The 26,161-nt window shown below is 37.1% G+C and overlaps 1 long non-coding RNA gene across 4 annotated transcripts in view; it reads left to right on the forward strand.

Annotated features, from left to right (window-relative positions):
• The window catches only part of LOC135435559 (uncharacterized), a 173,453-nt gene that overhangs the window by 15,804 nt on the left and 131,488 nt on the right, over window positions 1-26,161 (forward strand). Inside the window, exon 1 of one of the 4 annotated variants that reach the window (XR_010437383.1) lies at window positions 5,769-5,825. The exons of 2 other annotated variants lie outside the window; for them this stretch is intronic. This is a non-coding gene — a long non-coding RNA (uncharacterized LOC135435559). Of the gene's footprint in view, window positions 1-5,768; window positions 5,826-26,161 lie in introns of those variants that run through there. One more of the 4 variants, XR_010437379.1, reaches the window with a different exon arrangement.

Here is a 26,161-nt window from a genome sequence, read left to right on the forward strand (position 1 = left end):
AAAATAAGTTAGTGCTACTAAATTTAGTCAATTGCTCCGATATGATAGGCTCTCAAGATTACGACCCATGATGTGACAGCCGTTATACAGAAGTTATTCGAAAATTGGGCTCGAATGTAATGAGAATTTTACAGAAATTAGAATCGGAGATTTGAATTAAATTTATTGGGGCATATTATTAATGGAGAATGTTTTTTGTTTTATATTTTAAATATCTTTTATTTTTAGAATTTGTTGTCTTCTTTTCACATTTAAACAATTTCGTCACAATAAATTTTCCAAAATCTCACTTCATAATTTGTCCCATTAAATCTCGGACATTGTTTTAAAAATAATTATTTAATTCTCGCTCTTATTTACGATAGATATTTATAAATAGAATGACTTGAACAATTGGAACCAAGTCCATCTCATATCAAAACTATGTCTATTAGCTCTGCCTATACCAAATTTTCTGTTTGTTGGAAGTCTAGAACTTGAGTTATGAACGGGCCATATAAATTGTCATATCATATCTTGACTTTAACTAACGAAATAACTGTAGAATTTGAAGCATGTGAAGAATTACGACTTGACAAATGCTTACAGACAACTTTATTTAATCTGCCCATATATCATATACTTGATAACTACTACTGACAAATGCTATAGCATTATATAGTTGATTTCAAAGGCATAATTCAAGTACAACAATCAGCAACAGTTTAGCAACAGTTTGCTGTTAATCGCATGTCTTGAAGTCGAGTTATGAATAGGCTATTCGAACTGTCTCGTCATATCTCGACTTTTACTTAAGGCATTAGCGTTGAATTTTAGAAATTTGATGACTTATGACCATATAAACAGTTCCCGGGAAGCTTATCTGAAACGCGTGTCAGGAAGTCGAGTTATGAATGGTCTTTAAATTTTGTCATAATATATTTTGGGACTTATTGGGGCGAGGCTTGAAGAAAGTGAAGTTATACAAAAATTAAGTTGAATAGCACAAAATAGTCTAATATATAGTATAGTATAGTATATTATAGTATAGTATCATAAATATACCCTATAAATATAAATCGACCTAGGGGTATTTAAAAGGGACATCAAAAAGCTATAATCCAGCACAAATTTGAGGACAATCGCATGTCAGGAACTCGAGTTATGAATAGACCATTCGAATTGACTCGACATATCTCGAATTTTACTTGAAGTATTACTGTAGATTCTGAAGTATGTGATGTCTTAACACCTTATCTATAATCTAACACAAATTGAATGATAATCGCATGTCGGGAACTCGAGTTATGGATGGACCATTCGAATTGACTTGTCATATCTTAACTTTTACTTGGGGCATTAGTATTGAATCTGAAGAATGTGATGTCTTAAGATCATATAAACAGTTCTAGACAAATTTGATGACAATCGCATGTCGGGAACTCGAGTTATGAATAGGTTATTCGAACTTGTCACCATATCTCGACTTTTGCTTGGGCTATAACTATAGAATCTGAAGAATGTGATGACTTATAATCCTATTAACACTTCCATATGAATTAATATGAACTATTATCATGCTTAAACAATTTCCGTTGTACTCAAGAGACTTTGACAAATGAGGCTGAGTCAAGTTCGGGACAACTTTCGCTTGTTAAAAAGAAGTTAAAATAACGCCAATAATCTTTAAAGGGATCGATAATTTTTGTTGCTTAGGCTTAATGGGGAATTGCGGTTCGTAGACCTAATAAAATCAATTTGCAGCTTTATATCATTTATTTTTATTCGATTTTTATAGTTTATAGTTATTTCTTTATTTTCTAATTTAATTTAGTTTTTATTTATTTATGCCTGAATTTAAATTTTCTGAAAAAACGTTCATGTTTATTTTAGCTTGGGGATTTTGTTTTTATGGTTTTTCGATTTTAGCTGTTAGCATTTTTTGGCTAATTCATTTGTTAATGAGCAAACAAAAAGTTGTAGTTTTTTTTTGCGGCTTATTCTACGCTTCTTCTTCTTCTTCTTCCTTATAAATTGTTTGCTTGTGGTTTTTGTTTTTGGCGAAAATATTTTGTAAATTAGCATTTTTAATGGGCAACAAGACGAGACACAATGTCGCCTGGGCCGAAGCTGAAAATTTAATAGAAATAAAACACGGCTGCTGGGATTTGCATAAAAATCGGGCGCAACCAAAGTCAAGACTCGGGGGCCGAGTCTTAGTTATTGTTGTTGTTGTTGTTGTTGTAATTGCTTAGCATAAAACAACAATTTCTCAAATCGCAGACTTCGCTCACGCATTCCCCGAATCATTAGCGCGAATTTCAAACTTGATAAATGAACGGCGCATATTTGAACAGAGTTCGGTTTTTTGTATTTTGTTTTGTTTTGTTTTGTTTTTTTTTAAGGCTTTGGCCTGGTCCGCAGAGATCACAGCTCGTATCGCTGATCACTTTGTTCACCTGTTCCGTTTAATTGGCGGCCCCCGAGAACCGGTTCCGTGTTAGTTTGTGTTATTTTATACCCTGTACCCATTGCATATGGCCAACAAAGGGTAGCATGTCTAGGTGCACATGTATGTAACAGAATGGGGAAAGCATCCCCATAAGACTTTTATATATATTCTTGATCAGGACGATCACGAGCTGAGTCCATCTGTCTGTCCGTTTGTAAAAACGCGTTTTTCTCGAAAACTAAACTCAAAATTGAAAGCATATACCATATTCTTCTCGATTACTCGCTCCATTTTTATTATAATACGATTATTATCGAAACTAGAGAAGAAACAGCTCTGAAATTTGGGATGTATACAAAGTTGAGTGCCATATTTATGCCCTGAAAATTTCATAAAGATCAGACTGTAAACACCTGAGTTACACGAGGAGGTTTTTCCTATACCTAGTGCGGGGCAAAGGCAAGAAGAAGCACTTCCTATAATTAGTGTGGAGCAAAGAGAAGAATAAGCACAGCTATTGTGTTTTCTTCTTCTTTTTTTTTCCAGCTTCTAGCTTAGCTCTGTGCCCAGGGTAACTGCTAGTCGTGCACTCCCGGCGTGTTTTTTCTTTAGTTTTTTAGTTTTTGTGACTCAATTGAACGCAACACTCATTTAGTTGTCACTAAGTTAGCCCATTAATTATGAGTAGCCCAGAGCGCTACATTTTGACCCTGGGTTGGTCTTTACCTCCTTTCGGAGGGAGCTTTGGCCAATTATGCTTGGAGTTTTACAATTTTGTCAGTGAAAGCGACAAAAATGGTTGTTTTTTATATATTTTTTTGTTCGCCCTAATGATCAGTTGAGTGCGGCGTGAATATTCATTCAAGCTGCGGGCACTCAACTCATAACATAAGCTACTAAATCGCCACGAAATCAATTCCAAAATAACAAATTTTTATTTGATTTTAATATATTGCGTCGCAAAAGGTTGAAGGTCGTCTTGAGTTGACAGAAACTATGCATCAGTTGACTTCTGCTCAAATGTTCAGAGTTTATAGAAAACCTTGATATAATTAAGTACGATAAGTTTTAACTATTTAATATACTTAATAAAATACCCATGAATATAATAGATTTAAAAAAAAAAGAAAGCGGAGGAAGTCAACTTAGCAAACGAAGTTTCATAGCAACATTTAAAGTTCTATTATAAAGCCCTGATCTTTACCTGATTCTTTACCTATGCATAACTCGATTTTTGATATAGCGATCTTAAGCAAATTTACAGAACTTTTACACATACATATGCACGTAAATACATACATACAGGCATACATAGATACACACGTTCATATGTACATACACACACACATACATACATACATGCATACATAAATACATACATACATACATTCATAAAACATACACACACACATACATAAATATATACATACATACATATGTACATACATACATATATGCATGCACACATACATACGTCTACATACATACATACATACATCTACATACATATCTACTTACCCCCCTACATCCTCCTCCATCGGCTCCTGCTCCACCGCCACAAGTTGCTCCTCCACAGGTCGTTGGAGCCGACGTTTCCTGCCTTAGCTGAACTTCAGCAGAGCCTACTTGAATTTTTGAGAATCGCGGAGGAGAGCACTTGGCAGGAATTTGTTTTATTTAAATTTACAGCACAGCGACAAATAGGCTTGGTCTGCGTTTGGTGTTAGAAAACAATCATGCATGCATACATATATACATAAATGCATACATACATGCATGCATACACTAACACACACACACACACACATATATATATATATCTTTAATGTGCCCTGATTGGGGATCTTAACCTTTGCATAACTCGACTTCTGCTGAGGCGATCTTTGAACATTTTTCAGAATCTCTAGATAATAATGAAATAAATGCATTCCAAAAGTTTCGTCTTTTATGTAGAAAATAAATAAAGAAGAAAATCATTAAAAAAAAGATATTTATAATATGCTGCAGCAAATGCAGGTTTCTATGCGCTGCGAAAAAGTAATCAAGGCTGAAAACATTATCGAATTAACACCCACACACGACTTTTCACACATAGATCACACACACACACACACACACACACACTCACACACTCACACACACGCGCACTCTATATTTATGTAGAGAAAAGTGCCATAAAAACTGAGGCCAGCTTTCAATTTTGAAAAGTGTTTGGCGCCAGGCGAAGGCGGCGCGTGAAAATGAAATTGGCGCCAAACGAATTCGCAACGGTCAATTAAAAATATAAAGTACAACTGTGTATTAATAAATTCTAAACGCAACGTAACTTTATTTCGAATGGACTCGCCTCTACAACACGGGGCGTGTCCCGCGCGAGATATTACACAGCGCGTACAATAAATAATTGACAGAGGCGCCAAGCGAATGCACATTCTGCGAGGGGGGCGGTGGGGAGGCGGTAGGGGGGCGGGGTGCCAATTGGCGGGAAAGTTTTACTCCAAAGTTTTCTATGCAATTACAGCGAATGCATTCTAGAGAAAACATTTCTTTTGGGCGGGGTATCAAGTGCAGTTCAACTCCAATCAAGGAATTTTGTGGGGAAATTATATTTTAGAAGGAAATTCGAGCAATTAAATGGATCGGAGGCATGAAATATATGGGGAAATGCTAATACTGAGGCGCAATTGAAATTAAAATAGGATTTTCATAGGAAAATTTTATTGAGGGAAATCCGATTATTACAATGAATCTAAGGTTTGCTATATTTAGGAAAATGATAATACTAAGGGAAGTGCTAAAGCGCAACTAAAATTGAATTTTGTTAAATTTTTATGTATAAGGAAATTCTATCATTATAATGTATCTGATCTTTTAAGGGAAAACGCTAACACTGAGGCGCAATTGAAATTTAGTTTTATTAGGAAATTTTATTTTATGGGGAAATATAGGATAATGTTTATGCTAAGGCGCAATTGTTTTTTATTATATAATATGAATTTGTTTAATTTGTTTGTTTTGCATAGTTTGATTATCTTTTTGTTAATTGAGCTAATTAATCTTATTACATTATTTGTTTATATTGTATACCCTGTTAAATGTAGAACAGTACATACGTCAAAAGAATAATTACCCCAATTACAGAAAATCCTCAGGATAGTTAGTTTATAGTTAACGCCCTACTATGCGATTCTCATGGATTCAAGTAACTTACGGTTTTCATTTTATGATTAAAAGTTGTGTGAGCATTCCAATGTAAGGCTTAGATCTTTCTCTCTCTCAACTTAGGTCTGTCTTCTGTCTCCTGGTCATACTCTAACCCGTTTTCTACTTCTTCTTTTTTTTCAGTGTGGTGTTTACCTCCCAAAGAATCGATAATTTTTTGCGAATTTTTTGGGTAAGTGCATATTTATATATTTATGTGAATATATTTGGATCTGGTCGCGGGATATATTTTACTTTTATTTAAGCTAAATACCCTGTAAATAAATTAAATTTTACATTCAAGCCAAATACCCTGTAAATACATTTTGCTTGAATATAATACAAAATATATACCACGCAGGGATCTGTAATGCCTGCCCATACACATTTTGATTTACAGGGTATCACCGTCGTATTTTTGCCTTTGTTTTCCCTTTCTAGTGCTTTCACCCATTTACGAGCATTTTCTTGAAGCGCAATTGATGATTGCATGAATATGTTTTCCAATTGCGTCGTAGCGAAAATGTTTGACCGGCTTTGCCGTAGGGGATGGGGTGTCTGCTGGCTGGGCGGAGGGGGGCGTGGGCGTGGGCGACACTTTGTTGGGTTTTTTCTCTAGTTCTTTCTCTGCCGCAGCTGCTGCTGCTGCTGCTGCTTTGTGTTTCGTCTGTTTTTCTTTTCTTTTTCGTTTTTTAGCATGCAGCTGCGCAGCGTTGACAACTGCGACGACATTGCGCCATGTGACCTTTCTATGCGCTGGGAGGGGTGAGTGGGGGGTGGGGAGGGTGGTGGGGTGGCTGGCTTCGGCTGCGGAAGGTGAGTGGGCTGAGCGTGTATATGTGTGCGTGAGTGTTGCTTGTGTGTGCGTGTGTGTGTGGCATTGTTTTGGCTGTGGCTGTGGCTTTGGCAATTTGTGTGTCGCGTTGCACCTTTGACCTTTGCGCGCTCTGACATTTCGACCCCCGCCCCCGGCCACGACAAATGTGTGCCAGCCTCACCTGCCAGCCCCAAATGAATTATGCTCTAGTATATCACCTTTTTCATATCCTGCACAACTCCACGACGCCGGACGCCACATAGACTCAATTTCCAAATGGCGCGCAAATTTGTCAAAAAACTTCAGAAAACTCCGAACTGATCAATTTTCAAATACGCAACACACACTGTTGTTGTTGCTGTTGTTGTTATTTTCCGTTTCTTTCAATTTATTTGTCTCTATTTGTTGTTGGGTTCGCTTTTCGGGGTTTTGTCAGGTTCAAGAGCGCGTATGGAAATGCAAACTGCCGCTGACCGACTGAGCTGCAGTCGCGCTGCAGGCGTCGCTTAAATATGTATTGCAATACAACAACAACAACAACAACAACTGCGGCAGCAGCAGCAATGAGCTTAAAAGAAAAGCAGCGACGTCAACTGAGGCGGCGACGACGGCAGCAGCTGAGCGACGGCGTCGAATGTTAATAATGCCAGCTAGACCAGCTAGCCAGACGCAGTGCAACGGTTCTCGGCAAAGGGGGGGGGGGGGGGGCTAGGGGGTAGGGGCACTCGTCTACAGGGTGTCCGGTGAGGTGTCATCCGAGGCCAGCGTAGGCTGCTGACAAATGGACTTTGGATCCAAGGGGCACAACACATAACCAGCAAGCCAACCCAATCAACCACGTGTCGCCCAAGAACCCTCCAAGTGGGCGAAAAGGCAACCTTCAGTTGCAACAGCATGACGCTCATCTCAGTTGGGGCGTAGTGCGTGCGTAACGAGTGCCTAATGAATGCAACAATATTGTGAGATGAAAGTTGCCATAAGTTCGCAGGAGAATTTGCATTGATTCTCATCAATATCTATATATACATATATACATAGATTTTCCCTTGTTGTTTGCCTGGTTCAAGCTAGAATTACTTTCTGAACTGCTTTCCTTTTATGACATTAGTGCAAATTCACCCGCAATCGTGAAATATGAGTGAAAATTTAATTCATTAAATTCCTATATTGACATCAAAAATTCACACGCAAAATAATTTCTTAATTATGTTTATTAATTTTCTGTATTCATTAATTAAGAATTTTTTTTTATAAAACATCTTAATTGAAATTCGTAAAAAACACTCACAATCGTGGAATATGAGCGAAAAATTTGTTTCAGAAAATTTTCACATTGTGGAAAATTGTTTTCTTTAATGTAGCAATTTTCTTATCTTCTTTATTAATTTTTTTTTTTAATATTTCGTCTATAAAAAATGCAATATATATATATCAAATCCACGTTTATTATCGAAACAAGCGTGAACAACTGAGTTGAGCATAGATAAATGGAAATGATTTCATCATAAATTGTCCCTGATTCATTGTCTACAAATGTTTTATAAACAATATTTTTGCAAAAATATTTTCAAAATAAAACAGATGTTCTGAAATCTGTAGAAAAATATTTAAGGCATGCAGTTTAGGTGATTAATAACGAAATCGGAGTGTGAAATGAATCATTCGAATGTAATACAATACTTCGACAACTGTTTTCCAGCTGAACCAGAAGCTGGCAATTAGTTCGAAGTGAACTGTTTTCTACATAAGCAAGGAACCATTGAATACAACTTTAGCTGAACTGGTTCAAAAGCAAGCTTGGTTTGAGAACTAAAGTTGAACCAGTTACCAGGTAGGGAAATATTTATAGGAACCTTATTTTAATATTTCTAAAATATTAAATTCAGTTAGTATAAAATCTAGTAAGAAAATATTTCTAGGAAAATATCAACATATGTTAACAATTTTACAATAGGAAGTTCTTCTGGGAATAAAATACAGAGAAAGTATTTCTAGGAATAAAATATAAGAAATAAAATATAGAATATTCTAGGAATAAAATATTGCAAGAAAGTATTACTAGGAAATAATAAAATACAAATTAATTGAAAAACTAAAGCTCTGTTATTTTCCTAGAATATTTACATCATTAAAAAATATACTAAGGAAAACTGTATGGCAAGGTTTTAATATTAAATTCAGTTAGGAGAAAATATATAAATCATAATTAAATAATTCAAATATATTCTACGAATTTTGATAATGGAAGGTGTATGAAATATAATATTCAATTAAGTTAAAATAAAGTAAGAAATTATTTCTAGGAATTTTTTTCTCAATATTTGATGACTCGTAAATTTGTATGGTATTATGTAATTAATTGATAAAGAAAAGCTCTGCTTAAATTGCTAAAATATTTTAATAGTTATTAAATATACTCAGTACTATTTTATGGCAAGGTATATAAAATATATAAAATGTAGTTGGCATTAACGAAAAAATAGATTAGGAAAATATATCTTTGTGAATTGCAAAGAAAAGCTCTGTTAATTATCCTTAAATATTTATAAAATATACCCAAAATTACTCAATGGTAAGTTATATTAAATATCTAAAAATTTAGTTTGGATTTAATCTAGAAAAAGAGTATTCATAGGAGCACTTTTTTCGATCTTTGATAAGCTTAGTTTACGCTCCTTCTTTAATAAGGTTACTTCTTCTCTCCTTCTTTCTCTCTTTATATAGCTACCTTTGTTTTATACGTGCTCTCTCTCTCTCTCTCTGTCTCTGTCGCTCTCTCTCTCTGTCGCTCTCTCTCTCTATATATATATGCCTTGTTTTTATGCTGTTATCTCATGGAGCAACCTTCTTTTTATACCCTTGTTTTTATATCCTTGCATTTTTGCAACGAATAATCAAATGTCGTAACTGTACTGCCGCCGACAAAGACAGCGACACGACCTACACACACACACACACACACACACACACACACACACAAACTCACACACACATTGTAACTGTGTATATTCAGCTGGACTCGTGAGTGTCCTATTAACCCGATTCACATACGATGCAGTTGATCAATGGAATTATTTAAGTAGACAAATTTCTTTATGGCCACATTTGATCTTTGGCAACGTGAAATGAGCAATTGTTGTTGTTGTCGCAGTGACGACAGATTTCAGACGTCAGAGTTGAAATTGTGTGTGTGTTTGGTGACAGTGAAATGTGTAATGGCCAGCAGGCCGTGACCGGGCCGTGACTGGGCGGTGGCACGTGTTTTGGCCAAATTGGTTACAGTTTACAGCCGCGTCCAATTTGTCGATGACGCCCAAGCGTCGCCTAGACCTAGACACGCTCATTACGGCCGCTTAAACGATGCTTGTAAATGGCAAACTGAAACGCACACACACACACACACACACACGCTCACACCTGCAGAGTACTCACAAGCTGGCGTACTACGTCGCGTATACGTAATATGAATATATATATGTAAGGCAGATGCAGGCGCGTGTCGCTGCCAATCGGTCATTGTGACGTCATTGTTTATAGCCGCAGCGACAACACGAAGCGCCGCTCGGCATATGGAAAAATCCATGGCACGATGTCTGCAACAGGCCAACCAACTGCCAAGAGGGGAGCGTGGAGGGAGGCAGGCAACTTGTATATAGACGTGGGTGTTGCCTCGTGTGGCTCGTATATAGGTTACTACGCGCACGAAGTGAGCCGCACGAAGATTTACGCTACGTGGGTGTACATGGAATTGGGCGGGTGTGGTAGGGTGTGTGTAGAGGGGGGGGGGGTGGAGACGGAGCTTGGGCCGTTGGAGATGGGCGAACTGGCCCCGGAACCGAGGATAAACATTCGTCACTCACTCGTCGTCGTGTTACGTCACTGGCCGCTCGTAAATGGAAGATGACATTAAACGGCAGCACAGATGCAGATACAGATACACACACTTACGAACACAACTGCATCTTTTACATAGAGCGTGTATATAGGACGCGTAGCGTAACGTAAAACTGAAACAGGACAACGTAAATGAATTTTGGATTGAATGATGCTGAAGTTCAGCGTGAAATGTAATGGGCTATTGGAAGGGGAAAAGAGACAGAGAGAGAGAGCGAGAGAGAGAGGGAGGGAGAGAGAGCGAGAGAGGGAGAGAGGGAGAGACAGAGAGAGAAAGAGAGAGAGATAGAGAGAGAGAGCGACAGAGTCAGAACCTAAGCTAAATATGATGCAAATAAAAAACAGTTAACAAAATTAACTAGCGCTAAAGTGAATAGAAAAATGAATATGAGCGCAAAAGGGATTCATTCAAATTCATTTAAGGCCCGAGATTGCCCTGTGAAAAATTGCATTTAAATAAATTGCCTTCAGCCACGATTCACATGATTCGCCGCACAAAATTTAATTCAACTGAATAATTTTTGTGCTGCATAACAGACTTTTTTTTTTTTTATTTTTTTCTGTTTGATTTGAATTTTAAAAGAAAAAAATTCACAAAAGGGTGCTTAAGATATACAAATCAAAATTAATTTAAATTGATATTAATAATAAGATGTGCCAGCAGACTTGTATCTTTTATTGAAGAATTTGATAAACCATCTTCTGAATATATATATAAGTGAAAGCAAGAATATCTTCTGCATGTTTCAATACACTTGCAGACATATCCCTTTGGCAGATATGTGAGAAGAGTGAAGCTCGTAAACAGACTATTTTTCCATACAAGAACCTACTTTAGACAGATGTGAATTATTTGGAGTTCGTAATAGCTGAGCTTGGTGAAGATGGCTTGACAAACACAAGAGTTTTTCATGCAGGAACTTTATTTCCTACGGATCATGCCTAGGGCAGCTATGTGATATAGTGAACCGATGTTGAAAGGATCTGGGTCGTATATAAGGAGCATAGAATTTGTTCAAGATATATTGAATTAGTATATTGACGTCACATTATCAATGCCTTGCAGCAGATTCCATGTTAAAGATCATGTTAAGCATTACTGTTAAGAAGAGACAGTCTGTGACTGTACCATGTATGTTAAAGATCATGTTAAGTATTTGTGTTAAGAAGAGCCAGTCTACAGACTCTCGACTCTCTCTCTCTCTCTCTCTCTCTCTCTCTCTCGCTCTCTTAAAATATTGAAAGGAAAAAAAATAGATAGACCCAATCTTCTAGATCAGCATCAACAGTCAAATCGGGCTTACAGGCTAGTCTCTTAGTCATAAACTTACCCTCGTAAAACTTTGAATAGATCTGTTCATTTTGTTGGAGTCAAAACATATATGAAAGCCTGATGGATCGCAACACGATATCTCTTTAATTTTCTGAAAAATTAATATTTTAAAAGTTGTAATTAGTGAGCGGCTACTGTAGCTGTACTAAAAATACCTCAGACAAAGCTTAAAGTTGGTTTGTTTTTTAAATAAATCAGTCAAGGGGAGAGAATTATTTTCCAGAGATTTCGCTAATGAATTTTAAACAAATTTATAGGAAAGAGCTAACCAAAGATAGCCAGCGGAGTGTTGCACGGTTGCCGAGTAACTAGCAACAGGATAAGCTCTCAAACGCGTCGAGAGGGGGAAGGGTGGGGGGGATCTATGTGTAGCAAGAACGTGCGGCATTTCCATAACAGAAGAAGCAGCAGGAACTCTTGTTGCCGCAGATGCCGTGGCCAAAGAGCTTGGTATGGAACAAAAGCAAATGTATCTTGTAAATATTTTATTGCAACAATGTAGCTACGAGATGTTTATGCCATGGCAGCTCAGCCCGTTTGATATGGCCAAAACTTATAGGTTAACTGCGGGCAGGAGGGCTAAAACATGCCCGTGGCAGGATAGTGGGCGGGGTGCGGTGCAGTGCGGGGGCAGCTGGCTCGTATCTACTCGTTAAATGGAATGTGGCGCCACAAAATGCAGCTGGAAATGGAAGCGACTGTACGCCGGGAACTTGTGCACTTGTATAAAGTATATATATACACATATATAGTATATATATATCTGAAGCGGAGTAACGGCAACTATATACACTATATAGAGCAGGCCATTGGCATATATACAATACTGTAGTATATATACTATAGTATATATGTAGTATATATACTATATGTATTCGATGCACTGCAGCCTGGCTTCTTCAATGGAAACGTAACGTGGCAATTGCGTATGGCAGCCAACCCGTTTCATCCCCATGAGTGCGAAATGGCATTGCGTTTGCCCCCCCCCCGGGCACATGCTGCACGCCCGCCCGCCACGCCCCCATTTGCGCCCATATAATGTTACGGCTTCAATTTCCAGCGTGGGCAAAACAACTAATGAAAATTTATGTGAATTGTCCTGGGCGCTTGGAGCTAGCCAGCAAATTGCAGCCTGATCAATGTGTGCGGGGTTTGATTGGGCTATCACAATTCCCGGAACTTGAATAGGACTCTATCCATAGCAGCTGCTCGATCCTGAAATAGCCAATGGCAATTGTCTATTATCTAAGTGTCGGGAATTGCAGTTAACGATTGAAAATGTGTTTAGTTTAATGAGGTTTCTATTATAATATGGTCTTATTTGAGGTTTCTTCAGATAATCATGACTTTTCCCAGAACTCAATTCATGTTAGGGCAGTGTATTTTTATAATTGTTGCATCTAAACTTTATTTTGTTGCTCGAAATTATTATAAAATACTTCTCCAGCAAAGGTTTTTTGTCCATCTAAATTATGTCAAAAATTATGACAATTTTTACCCAATCCATTACTTGATCAAAACTTAACCGATTTAAATATTTGATGTCATTTATTCATTTATGCAAATAAAATGTTTGTCAAATTCTTTTGAAGAAATCATAAAACAAAGATCAATATCTTGATCTTTTTTTTTTTGCACTTTCACGTTTGCATCTTATTGAGTTTTGGGTATTTCTCATAATTCAAAACACGTGCGTCAAAAAAAAAGAAGAGCAAAATAAATGTAAATAAATAAATAAAATAGAAATAAAAGCAATCGAGTGCGCGGTAAGATCGGGTTAGTGGACTCGGAACCAGCTCGTAAATTAACACTCCAGCCACATAGATCAAGCCCCACTACGAAATATTTCAAATTGCGAATCCCAAAACACTCCAAAAGTTCGTTCAACTGGGGCAAAACAAAAATATATGTATTATATATTTTTGGAGGAGCGTGGCGTCCATTACCAGATGTTTCATTTGACATTAGGTTTCTTAGTTGACAAGCAATTAAATTTGTTAAAAAATCAGTTAACAGTATAATAAAGCAAGATTGTTCTAGTATAGAGTGCTCAGGGGGAGAATACAGCGTCAAGCTGACGTTCTAAATACTCTTACTTCTATATATGCCTACCTACTTATATACTTTCTCTACTCACACATACACAGGCACTCAGCCTGCAAGCTGCGCACTTTATGTAGAGGATCTGCTTCTTCTAACCATCGCTGCACACTATTTATAGGAAATGTGTTCTTGCTTAACTCCATTGTTTAAAATCGGATCCTTATGAAATTTTCAGAACTTAATGAAATTATATTAAAATGTCTATATACCTAAGCGCAAAGTTCTAGCTTTAAAAATATTCTTTTTACTTGATCTTAGCTTGTAACTGAGGAGGTGTTGAAAAATCAATCTAGCCATATATCTAGCTATCTAGCTGTCTATCTATCTATCTAGCAAGGTGTATCTAGCTATCAATCTATCTATCTATCTTTCTATCTATTTGTCTTTCTATCTTTAGATCCATCTATCTAGCTATCTTTCTATCTATCTATCTAGAATCTAGGTGTACCTGGCTTTCATAATTTTTGAATTAAAGAAAAAAAGCAATTTACAAAATCGATTGTTATCGATATTGTAAGAAATTAAAGTAATATATCAATGTAAAATATCAAGTCTCTGGTAATTGTAAACGAACAGACAGATATGGCTAAATTAACTCAGCTCAATCAAGAATATAATTTCCTTGTGTAGTCGAAGAAACCTCCTTTGGCCTATTAAAAACATTTTGCACTTAGGCAGTTTATCCTTTTGCCTATTTTCAAGTCGCTTATAATTAATTGTTTTTTAATGGCGCGCTTAGTGGGTTTTCAGCTTAACTGTCCTGCCATCTAGTCTGATATGACCTGAATTTGGCTAGCTATGCAGTGCATTATCTTTTCGATTGCAAACAATTAAAATGATTTATCGATTGCTACTTGGAATTCAGCTGGAGCTGTGTTATCCTTGCAGCTGCGACATGTTCCGGCAACTACGTGACTGACTCGTCCCACTCTTCAAGCCCAATCCGAAAACCCTTCATCCCCGTCATACTAGGAACGCTGAACGATAATAAACCGCAACAGTTTGTCACCAGATACATCAATGTCAAGTCAGGCAATAATGTGAGACAAGTCGTCTGGGGGTATGTTGGGTGGTTCCATGGATGCTGTTGGCGGGGAATTGTTGGGATCTGGTGGTGCAGCAGCCAACAGCATTTAAATGGCAACTTATTTGCATAGTCCGGGCGCGTGCTGAGTGTGGCACAGCTGCTTGAATGGATTTTTGAAAAACTCTCAATCATTCTGCGTGTCGAACTAGCTTCAATAATAATAAGCACCAGCAGCAGCAGCAGCTGTGGGCTGGCTGTTATCACTGCCACGCCCAGAGACACAGACGCTCTTGCTGATTACACAGCAGGTTTCTATTTCAGTCAACCCACGCGAGCCAACGCGTCGGATGCGCAATGCGAAAAAGGGCAACCTACGTCATCGGCGACAGAGGCGGCCACAGGAGCTGCCGTGGGCTTGTCCTGCGTGGGTGATTGCGCTCCAGTTCTCTAGAGCTCTAGAGCCTGCGTAAGCGGCATCGTCAGCCTGCGTGGGCCGCGGCTGCAGATGCCATTTGCCAAGCGTCAACTTTAATACGCTTGATTCAACTTGCCAAACTGGAAAATTTTGATTTACAAAGCAACAGCTGGCAATTGAGAAAGGTCGAAGGTTTAACACCCTAAGCAAAAAATGATAGCCATATGTAGTCCGATATTCTTAAGACTAAATAGCCTTCTAGACTTTTGACTTGGAAGTGTGTATGCACAAGCGTCCAACCATCAGGCAAAAAGTCACTGGCTCAAATCAAGTTTAATTCTTTCTTTTTGCTTTGGCTTGGGATTCGAGCCATCAAGCAGAAAGTCGCTGGTTTAAATCAAGTTGAATTCTTTCATTTTGCTTTGGCTTGTTAGTGCTTTTATGCACAAGCGTCGAACCATCAAGCAGAAAGTCGCTGGTTCAAATTAAATTTAATTGTTTCTTTTTGCTTTGGCTTGGGATTCGAACCATCAGGCATAAAGTCGCTGGCTCAAATCAAGTTGAATTCCTTCCTTTTGCTATGGCTTGGGGGTGCTTTTATGTACAAGCGTCGAACCATCAGGCAGAAAGTCGCTGGTTCAAATCATATTTAATTGTTTCTGTTTGCTTTTGAAGTTTTCCTTCTTAAAGTCTTCTTCTGCCTGTTACATGATTTGACACAACTTCAAAATACCCTTCATACGCTGCAAGATGACTTCAAGATATAAAGGACAAGTGTTTGTGTATTGTGGTTCTTCGATTTGCCACTTATTGAACACTAATTAGATTTGCAGACAAAAATGCAGCAAAATTTTAATTAATTTCCCTCAATGAAGCCGCAGGCCTTTAGGGACTTTGTGGTCCTTTGTCTGTCGCTGCAAAATTTAGTTTTAATTAATGGTATTTTCTCTATATTGTCGACTCGTCGCATGCGACACGGCATTATCGAAGCTGCTAATTGCCGCAAGGCAATGGGAAAATAGTTTAATTGCATTGCCAAAAGTTGATTCGGTGTGAAATGAAACCAAAATATAAAATAAATTGCTGCGTTTCGCATTTGCCAATAAATGAGCTAACATAAATATTGAATGGATACGTGAGCAATTATTGAAAACGTTTTAAATGCTATCATTTCTAAATAGTATTTGGATAATGTTTAAAGCTCTTAACTAATTCTTAATTAGCGGAATTTTAAGTAAATGTAATTTATGTAACAGGCAGAAGGAAGCATCTTCGACACCAAAGAGTATAGTATAGTATAGCCGAGTCGGTCTAGTCATGTCCGTCCATCCATCTGTCCATCTGTCCGCCTGTCCGTTTGGATGAATGCGTCAATCTCAGAAGAGCTCTCCCTATAAGAGCTGTAGTCTTGAAATTTTAAACGTAGCTCCTCCTAGTGCCCGCGCAGTACGATTTTGTATGCGGTAATCGATAACTTGCCCCGATAATTATCGATATGGAAATCTTGTTTTTTGCGCAAATGCCTTAGGTTTCAAGAGCTAGAGTCACTAGATTTGAGATGTAGCTTCTAGAATAGAATATACAGATCAAGTATCTTTAATTTTAAAGTAAACTACGCAAGAGCTGCATTTAATATTGGCAGTAGAAGGTTCAGGGCATTTGCTAGTCGGGCACTCTTGACTATACAACTTTTACTTGTCAATGTTTGGTATTAACACACATTTGAATACCAGATTTATGAGCTGAAAATTGTATAAAGATCGGGTCCATTGAAGCAGAAGACTTATATTATATAGTATACTTAACAAACCTGAATCTGACTTATGATTTGAATTATAATTAAACCATATATCTCGATGGCCTTAACCATTGCCTGCAAGATAAGCTTGTCTCAGTAGTTCGTTGATCTGTAATAAGTTAATAAACAAAATAAATTATATGTCAAACACACACTTTCGACTAAAAATCACATAAATTTGCAATGGATTTTATGACTTAAAAAGGCTTGTTTTTATTTTAATGAAATTTTGCTTGTGCCTGCCATTAAGATGTGTATCTGGTTCACGATGCCAATGACTGGCCCGGCCAAATGAAAAAATAACTTTTACTTCTGCTGATATTTAAGGACCTGCTTCATTTCTCCCCCAACACACACACACACACACACACACACACACACACACACTCGCATATATTTTTTGTTATAATTCACAACATGCGACAAGAGGCAAAAGTCATTCGAAATTCGGGGGACCAGCTTCAAAACATGTACATAAATCAAGTCTGCAGCCACATAGATCACCTGCGGGTGTCTGTGTGTGTTCGCCTGTGTGTGTAACCCCCACTCCACCCCTTAAACGAAAAAAAAAAGAATAATTTGCAAACCACAAATGCCGAAATCGGTGAGGCAGGTCGTTCAACTCGAGCTTGTACGGAGGCGTGTGTTCTTCATTTTCTAAATGTTTACTTTGGCATATTTTTGTATACTCTGAACCCATTGAGAAAGGGTAAAACGAGTATGATGATTTTGTGCGGATGTATGTAACAAGCCAAAGGCAGCAATTGTGAACTCATAAAGTATATATTATATTGATCGTAATTCTCAGTCCGTACGATCTCGAAAGAGACAAGATATTTGAAATTTGTATTCTTTTTATATATGGTTCCCATTTATTATATACAGATTAGGAATATCTAATTTTTACCATGTCCTTCATACACTCCTCGAAATTGTAAATGCCCTTTTTGAAGGCAGAGCCTTTGGAAAAAATTTCAAACTGATCGGACTATAAGAACCGATTTGATTCAAAAATGCATTTGCCCTACAAAGGAAAAAGAAATATGTAATTGTGTATGATTAGAAGGAGGCTGAAATGTTGCAAGGCCCAGCATGGTGCTGGTTACAGGGTATCTTCTAGTCGAGCACTCCCCACTGGAGCACACTTGCTGTTTGTTGTTGTTCTATTTTGAGAAGCCTTGTGCTAAATATCAATTAAGTTCGTTTGGCAAAATGGCTTCTAACTGGTACAGTGGGTATTACTGAAACTTTGCCGTCGGTCAATAAATATTTTGTTAAAGCCAGAGTCTGCAACGTCCGGGCCCCGTCGGCGATACCCATGTAAATAATACGCCGTTTTTGCGCATGGTACACAAACACAAAGGCGGCAATTAATTTAATTGAATGAGAGATTTAGATGTGATTATAATACCAGAGTGCAGCAAGAGTGCGAACAGGGCGCAAGGGGTTGGCATGGAGGAGAGGGGGGGGGGTCGGCTAGACCTTCCATGTAAACATGGAAGCAACCACAATCATTATAACAACAACAACAACAACAACAATATTGAGTAAAGTACTGAAACAAATATGAACATCAAGAATAAATATACTACGCCTCTAATGGAAAATCTACATGTTGTATACTATATACACACACACACACACACACACATGCGGGCGCGTATCTATGTGTGTTCATGTGAATCAATGAATGAATCTAGTGAATGAAAGCCCCAAAACAAAGCGACAAGCGCCATTAAGTCGTCGTCTTTTTATTGTTGTAGTAGTTTTTTTTTTCATTATTGTTAATACTACGCCTAATGGAACAAAAAACTGTATAATTGAATAAAAAAAAACTAGTTCTGAAAACTCACACCGCAGCCTTAATACACTGCAATGTTCGATATAATATGGTTTTCAAATTGCCCTGTTGATATTTATTCAAGTTTTTAATTTTTTAATTTGTTCTACAAAAATGTGATTGTTTTAATTTTAAAAAAAAGTTTTTTTTTTGTTTTAGGGATTTATAAAATATTTTACAAAATTATTTTATATAATCTCAGTTATGATGCCTGAATCTTAAAATAGTCGATAATATTATATTAAGATGTATCTATTTGTAAAAAAATTCTATTTTATTATTATATTTTTTTTTTATGTACGTTTTTTTTTTTATTTCTGTAAAAATATATATTAAGCACCTTTGAACTAGATACTCGAATTTATTTAGTTATTTTTATATATTTATTTATATATATTTATTTATATATATTTATTATATTTACATATTTGCTTATATGGTTTATATATATGAATATATATTCTTATATATCCCATATTAATTAGTCTATAAAATTCTAAAATATTTAATTATATATTTTCACCTTAAAATATACATTCAGCTTAAATAAATAAATTTAGAAATTCAAGAAGAAATATTTTTCGGATATGTCCAACTAAAAATTCTTACAAAATAATTATTTAAATAAATAAATTAGCCAAAAATACATAAATAATAAAAAATAATAATAATGAAATTTAAAAATTCAAAGAGTCTTTTGCGGATGTGCCTAAATTTAGTTTTACAAAAATCATTTAAATAAATAAATTAGCGCAAAATCCAAAGATAATAAAAATAATAATATTAAAACCCTTTTTTTTTATTTTTACTCATAACTGCAGGCGAATTGAAATAAAATAATTAATCTGTCGCATTAAATCATTAAAAATCCATTATTACGACCAATTTGATTATAGATTGTGTAGCTAAATTGGAAAATCATTTCTGTATATTATGCCACACTTAACTGCCTTGAATGCACGCTGCAAGCTTCATCAAATATTCATGATACCTCGTCGAGTTTGACCCGAACATATGTTTGTGATAGCGAGTATATACTGTAGGCATACGGAGAGCTCATAAACAAATCGCATGACTATGCTGACAGCAGCAGCCAGCCAGGCCTGTGGCTGGGGCCGGCTTATCAAATTGACTGTCGGGCTGTCTGTCGGTACGGGGTCAAAGCGTCACATCTTTTTTACTCTTTACTCGGTTTGTAATCAGCGAGTTGAATTGTGAATGCTTTAATACTCGACCTTTGTGGCTCACGCTTCCCTTTTTGGCTGCGGCAACGTGTCGTATGATTTATGTGTACACAATTTGCCTGCAGTTAGTTTTGATGATGTTCGCTCCGAGCGAGTGTACCAAAAAAAAAATATGTGTATATAGATATATGAGAAGAAATTGTATTATTATTTATTTACTTAAGTCTGACTGTCTGTTTGCCTGGCCGTCTGTTTGTCCGTCTGTCCGTCTGTCTGTGAATCTGCGCTGTGCCCCTCTGGACGATAAGTGATTGCCTGTCCGGGCAAATAGAAATCAAAATAACTACACACAGAGTCGCACACACACACACACACACACTCGTGCACACACAGAGCCTGATAAGCCACAGCAGCAAAATGTAGTAATAAAATTTTCCCCGTGACCTTTGAACTTATTTTTGCTCACTTCTAAGGCCCCCGTCGAAAGGTCAACGCGTATTCGTTCTCGTTCTCTCTCTGTGTGTGTGTGTGTGTGTGTGTGGGTGGGCGTTGCACTGCCGTCTTGCAAAGGAGAATCTAATTAGTTGGCATATAATACTCTCGGCTGCTCAAATGGATTGGTAAACATTCCATTGACTGTCTGATTAGCTGGCGTGCATATGGCTAACGGTATAGCTAAACTCTCTCTAGGGACTTTTCAATGTGAATAGATATGCACATACACATACATATATATATTCAATTTAATTAGCTTGGCTCTTTGGCTAATTAACTGGGCCAGTTCTGGCATATGTAAATGCAAAGAGAGCTGTCGAATCAATTGACCAATCGAGCAACTTATTTGTTTTGTTTTTTAATTATGGATAATGCTTAACCAGAAATAGAACTGGCTGGCCTGGGGGAAAACCCTTTAGTACTAGATAATTACATAGAGGGTGTTATAATTTTCTCACTAAAAGTGTTTAGATATATATATTTAGATTCAATATACATATTTATATTGATATACTTTTGTGTGACTCAGTATTAAAGATATTTTAATAAATATTGTTAAACAAGACTGATTCTCGTCATAATAATATATTTATTGTAATTGGACTACTATAGCCTTTTCAATTTGCAAGATCAAATATGATCTACCTTTTTATTTTAATATATATCAAATAATCTGCAATTGCTTACTTTAAAGCACATTTGCAAAATGTTATCAACAGTTATGGACTATTTGAACTGTATTCTAGAAAGCTATAAAATGATCCATTAACAATTATGGCAAATCTAAAATTAGAAAAGAAATATTATTATTTAATGAAAACGCAGCTTGAAGGTGATTTTAAAGAGGGAGAGGGAGTGAGAGAAAGTGAGGGAGAGTGAGAGATAGAGAAAGGGAGAGAGAGATAGAAAGACCGAGCGTTTCTGTAAGAGAGACAGAGAGAAAGAGAAGCACAGTGAGCACGAAGACACTTTATTTGAAGAATCAAATGGCGCCAGCATCGCATCTGTCCGCATCTGATTACAGTGTTTGTCAAAAATATTTGGCCAGCAAATAAAAAAACACGGAAAAAAAAAATGCAGTGCGCAGTAGACGGTGACGAAAAGATGACGATGCGATGCGATGCGATGCGCTGCGACTCGCGGCGCAATTACCGATGATGGATGGGCGCAACAAAAAGTGGCGAAGATCGGTTCGAGCCAGACACACGGTGGGTGAGGAGGAGGGAGAGGGGATGCAGAGGCAGCAATCTAGCTAGCTGTTAACTGGGTCGAATTCAATTGAGTTTCACAACAATCGTGCAATGGGGGTTTTTATTTTTTAGCACCAGAAATGGCGCAGCATTCTTGTAATATTTTTATTTATTTTTAACTTTTTTATCTAAGTACTTAAGTACGCAGCAAGCATTAGTCAGAATGATGTTGATAATTATGGGGAATGCGTATCTGTTTTTGATACCTGACAATGGGTAAAAAGAGTATCATGGGCCAAAGGTGAGCTTGATAAGGTACACATATTCTTGATCCGATAATATCTTTCTGTATGTCCGTACGTAAAAAAGTGCCCATCTCAGAGACTGTAAGAGATAGATATGATATGTTGGCTCTTGTATAAGATGTACAGATATCTCTCCCTCTTCCTCTTAGATAGCCCTCCCTCTCCTCTATGATATCTCTCCCCATATGAATGCGCCTATCCCAGGGACTTTAGAAGCTCCCTTTAAGATAGCTCTTCCTCTTTTCTAGATATGTCTGTCGTTCTCCCTTAAAAAACTAACTTACCCTTATATTTGGTGGAATAGTCTTGGGCATTAGTATATAAATACTTTTGTAAGTCATATTTAAGACCAGAAAATTTGAGAAATATCGGACTAAAGGTACCGAAGTTATTTGAGAAAGCATTTCCCATAGTCAGGGGCTATGGAAAGTAGAAGCAGAGCACTTGCATAAGGTCTAAGCTTGCGGCATGATGCATAATATGACAAGGGTATCTACTAGTCGAGCCGCAAAGAGCAACCTTACTTGCTTGATATGATTATATGATTATTACAGTGTAGAAGAAGGCAAGCAAAACAAAGAGTCGAAGAGAACGCAAAACGCAGAACCCAAACAAAACCCAAACAGAGAAACGACGCCGCCAAGGCAGAGCCAGAGATAGATGGCAGCGTGGAGTGTGGAGGGCGAGGAGGGCGGCGCGGTGGGGGCCAAAGACCTTATAAATCACACGAGCGTGGCATGACTGGGCGTTTCGAGTGGGCCACGGCATATGAGGCAAATGCTCGCTGGCTGTGGCTGTGGCTGTATCTGTGTTCGCATCTGTATCTGTATCTCATAGATGCCAGCGTACTAAAAATAGTCGCTGGCTGGCGATCAGCGATCATGGAGTGCGGGCAGAGGCAGGGAGGGGCCACGGGCGGCAATAATACCTTGGCGCGGCTGTTGCATGTTGCCAGTTGATGATGCAACAACAACAACAACAACGGCAAAGGCAACCAAAACAAAAACAAAAGCCAAACGACGTAGTTGCTGCAGATGCGAAAGCAAATAGCAAAACAAAAAAAAGCCAAAGGAGAAACTGAAACAGAGCTGGCGAAAGGTGAAGAGAGAGAGAGGGAGACAGGCATAGAGGCGGATGAGTGTGGGGCGCTACTTACGGCCTGGTTTTCTGCTTGTCTGGTTTTTGTTTAGATGGGCGAACAGAAAATTCGCGACGTCGAATTTCACAAGATTGCGACACAGCAGAAAACAACGAAAAACAACAACAACAAACTTGTACTTTTGTCGCGCAATTGCTGAGATACAAATGCAAAAAGAAAAAAACAATTAAGTGCGCTCTAGTCGGGAGTGCTCGACTGTAAGATACTTCGAACCCAGCTGCCTTTAGAAACATTCTAGATTCCTTCAATATTTCTGCTTATACACAAATGCAGTCTTGGATAACTTCGGTGATTATAGTCCGATCATTACGAAATATATGAAAAGTTAAATATTATTAAACTTTGTATGCTTTAAAAATAACCACACACCAAGGTTAATTTGATTTCTCTTAGAGTCTTCGAGCTATGCTTAAAAAAGCATTTCTCAAAATCGATATTTATCGAAACTATGAAAATAGAAAATAAATAGATAAATAGATAAACTCTTACGGCGCATAACATAGTTATATATAGTTATAGTTTCAGGGTATTTCGAATAAGAATTAGATAAATCTACTTATATTGCTCTAAATGTATCTGTATCTGTATCTGTATCTGTATCTGTATCTGTATCTGTATCTGTATCTGTATCTGTATCTGTATCTGTATCTGTATCTGTATCTGTATCTGTATCTGTATCTGTATCTGTATCTGTATCTGTATCTGTATCTGTATCTGTATCTGTATCTGTATCTGTATCTGTATCTGTATCTGTATCTGTATCTGTATCTGTATCTGTATCTGTATCTGTATCTGTATCTGTATCTGTATCTGTATCTGTATCTGTATCTGTATCTGTATCTGTATCTGTATCTGTATCTGTATCTGTATCTGTATCTGTATCTGTATCTGTATCTGTATCTGTATCTGTATCTGTATCTGTATCTGTATCTGTATCTGTATCTGTATCTGTATCTGTATCTGTATCTGTATCTGTATCTGTATCTGTATCTGTATCTGTATCTGTATCTGTATCTGTATCTCGTGCTGCGCAACGTTACCTTAACTCTCGTTTCTCGTCTTTGTTTGGTGGGCAACGCCAAAGGGCGGAAATTCAAGATGCTGCGCAATATGCAGCATGCCTAAGTGGGTTTTGGCTGTGGTGGGCGGGCTAAAGGGCGGGCGATGAGGCCGCCCGGGGGGCGGGTTGGGGGGATACTGCTGCATTTTCACATGCGAGTAAACAAAGTTATTGGAAATTTGTATTTGCGCATTGTGTAATAGCCGCAATTGAATTTTAATTGTAGATTCGCCTCACTTTTTATTGTAATTCAAAACCCAATTGCTGTGACTGCTGTTGTTGTTTGCATTACCTACATATATGAATATATATATATATATATATATATATATATATAGTACCCCTACCTTATGCCACTAACAATATTATGAAATGCCATTGCTGGGAATCGCAGCGGGTGCAGTGAATTGAACCTGCCAATTGATACGGAAGGCAGCTGGCTGTAATGCATATTCGTGATGCCATATGATAATCAGCATCAACTGCTGCTGCTGCTGCTGCTGCTTCTGCTCACAATTTGATTTGCCATTAGAGGCGTTCAATTATAGCCTTCGAATTGGCCAAGCGCAGCATTTTAGAGCAATGCTAATGAGTATTTAATGAGTGATCATTGCAACTGCAACGCAACAAGTCAACAGCAGCGCTCACTAATTTGGCGAAGGGGAGTTTGCTTTGGTAACTAGAGCAATTGTTTTGTCTGTTGCTAACAAACAAAAAAAATATATATATACATAAAAAAAAAACCTGATTGGCGTGGCTAATTATTCAACAATTTATAACCGTTCTTTCAAGTCTCATTTGCATTCGAAATGTGGCAAGAAAAAAGGCACTAATATTTATAAAATGAGCATTTAATTGTAAGACGTCGACTTAAATGCCTTTATGTTGATTTTTGCACTAGATAATTTCTTTTAAGTATGTGCCATTTGCATATGCACCATTCAAACTAGTTTAGCGTTAGACAGTACAGTGATCGCTCGCGAATTGTAACTAGAAAACGCTTTCTTCAAACTAATCAAAGAAAATATCTTGGAACGTTTTGCCATACTAAAACGTATTTTTCGACCGATTCTTCCTATAAAGCTATGTAAATATTTAATTACAAAATTATAGTACACATAACAAGAGTATAAAAATATGTAAGTTACAATGTAGAACATTGTTCTCTTTTATTTTATTTACTTTTCATTTAATGGCGATTGTTGAACATTTCGGCTATAAACATTTATTGAGTGTTAACATTTAATCATTAAAAATGTATTAAATAGCTTGCAAACTTGTAAATCGTTTAATTAATTTTCATTTATTCACATGAAACTTTGCATTTGCTTGAATACATTTCAATTTTACAAGCTGTTTAATATATATAAACTAATAAAATAAGTTGGAATTTTTAAAATTGATTTATTTATTAAATGGCTTGAAAGGTCGCTGTGGCCCTTTGAATTGCTGTCTAAGAAATTTGTTTGCTTTTATGTCTTAATTGTGGTGGTAGATGCTTTCATCATAGGTCTCAGTTCACCTTTTGTACTTCCCTTACTTTCTTCAATCATAGACTGAAACTTCCGGTTTTGCCACATTCAATTGTTGCCTCGTTAGGCTGCATATTTGTTGTTGTTGTTGTTGTTGTTGTCGTTGCACGTTGTCGAGTACAACAAAAGCGATAACTCATAGCGATTGCTTTTGCTTCGATGGAATTTCCATTTTGTAACAGTTTGTAGCATAGTTTGCCCCATGCCTTTGTCCATCTCACTCTCACCCACTCTCTATCTCTCTCGCTCTTTCTTTCTCCGCCTCACTGGCACTTTTTTGGTTTATGTTTTCATAAATACGAAATTGAAAGTTTTTCAACCGACGAAAATTCTCATAAAAATTGTTCGTTCAAACCGCACAAAAAAAAAAAAATAAA

The sequence above is a fragment of the Drosophila montana genome, unplaced genomic scaffold (assembly GCF_035044405.1).
Source record: "Drosophila montana isolate Dmon_TW-CO22-7 unplaced genomic scaffold, ASM3504440v1 contig_3633_1, whole genome shotgun sequence".
In the NCBI taxonomy this organism is placed as follows: domain Eukaryota; kingdom Metazoa; phylum Arthropoda; class Insecta; order Diptera; family Drosophilidae; genus Drosophila; species Drosophila montana.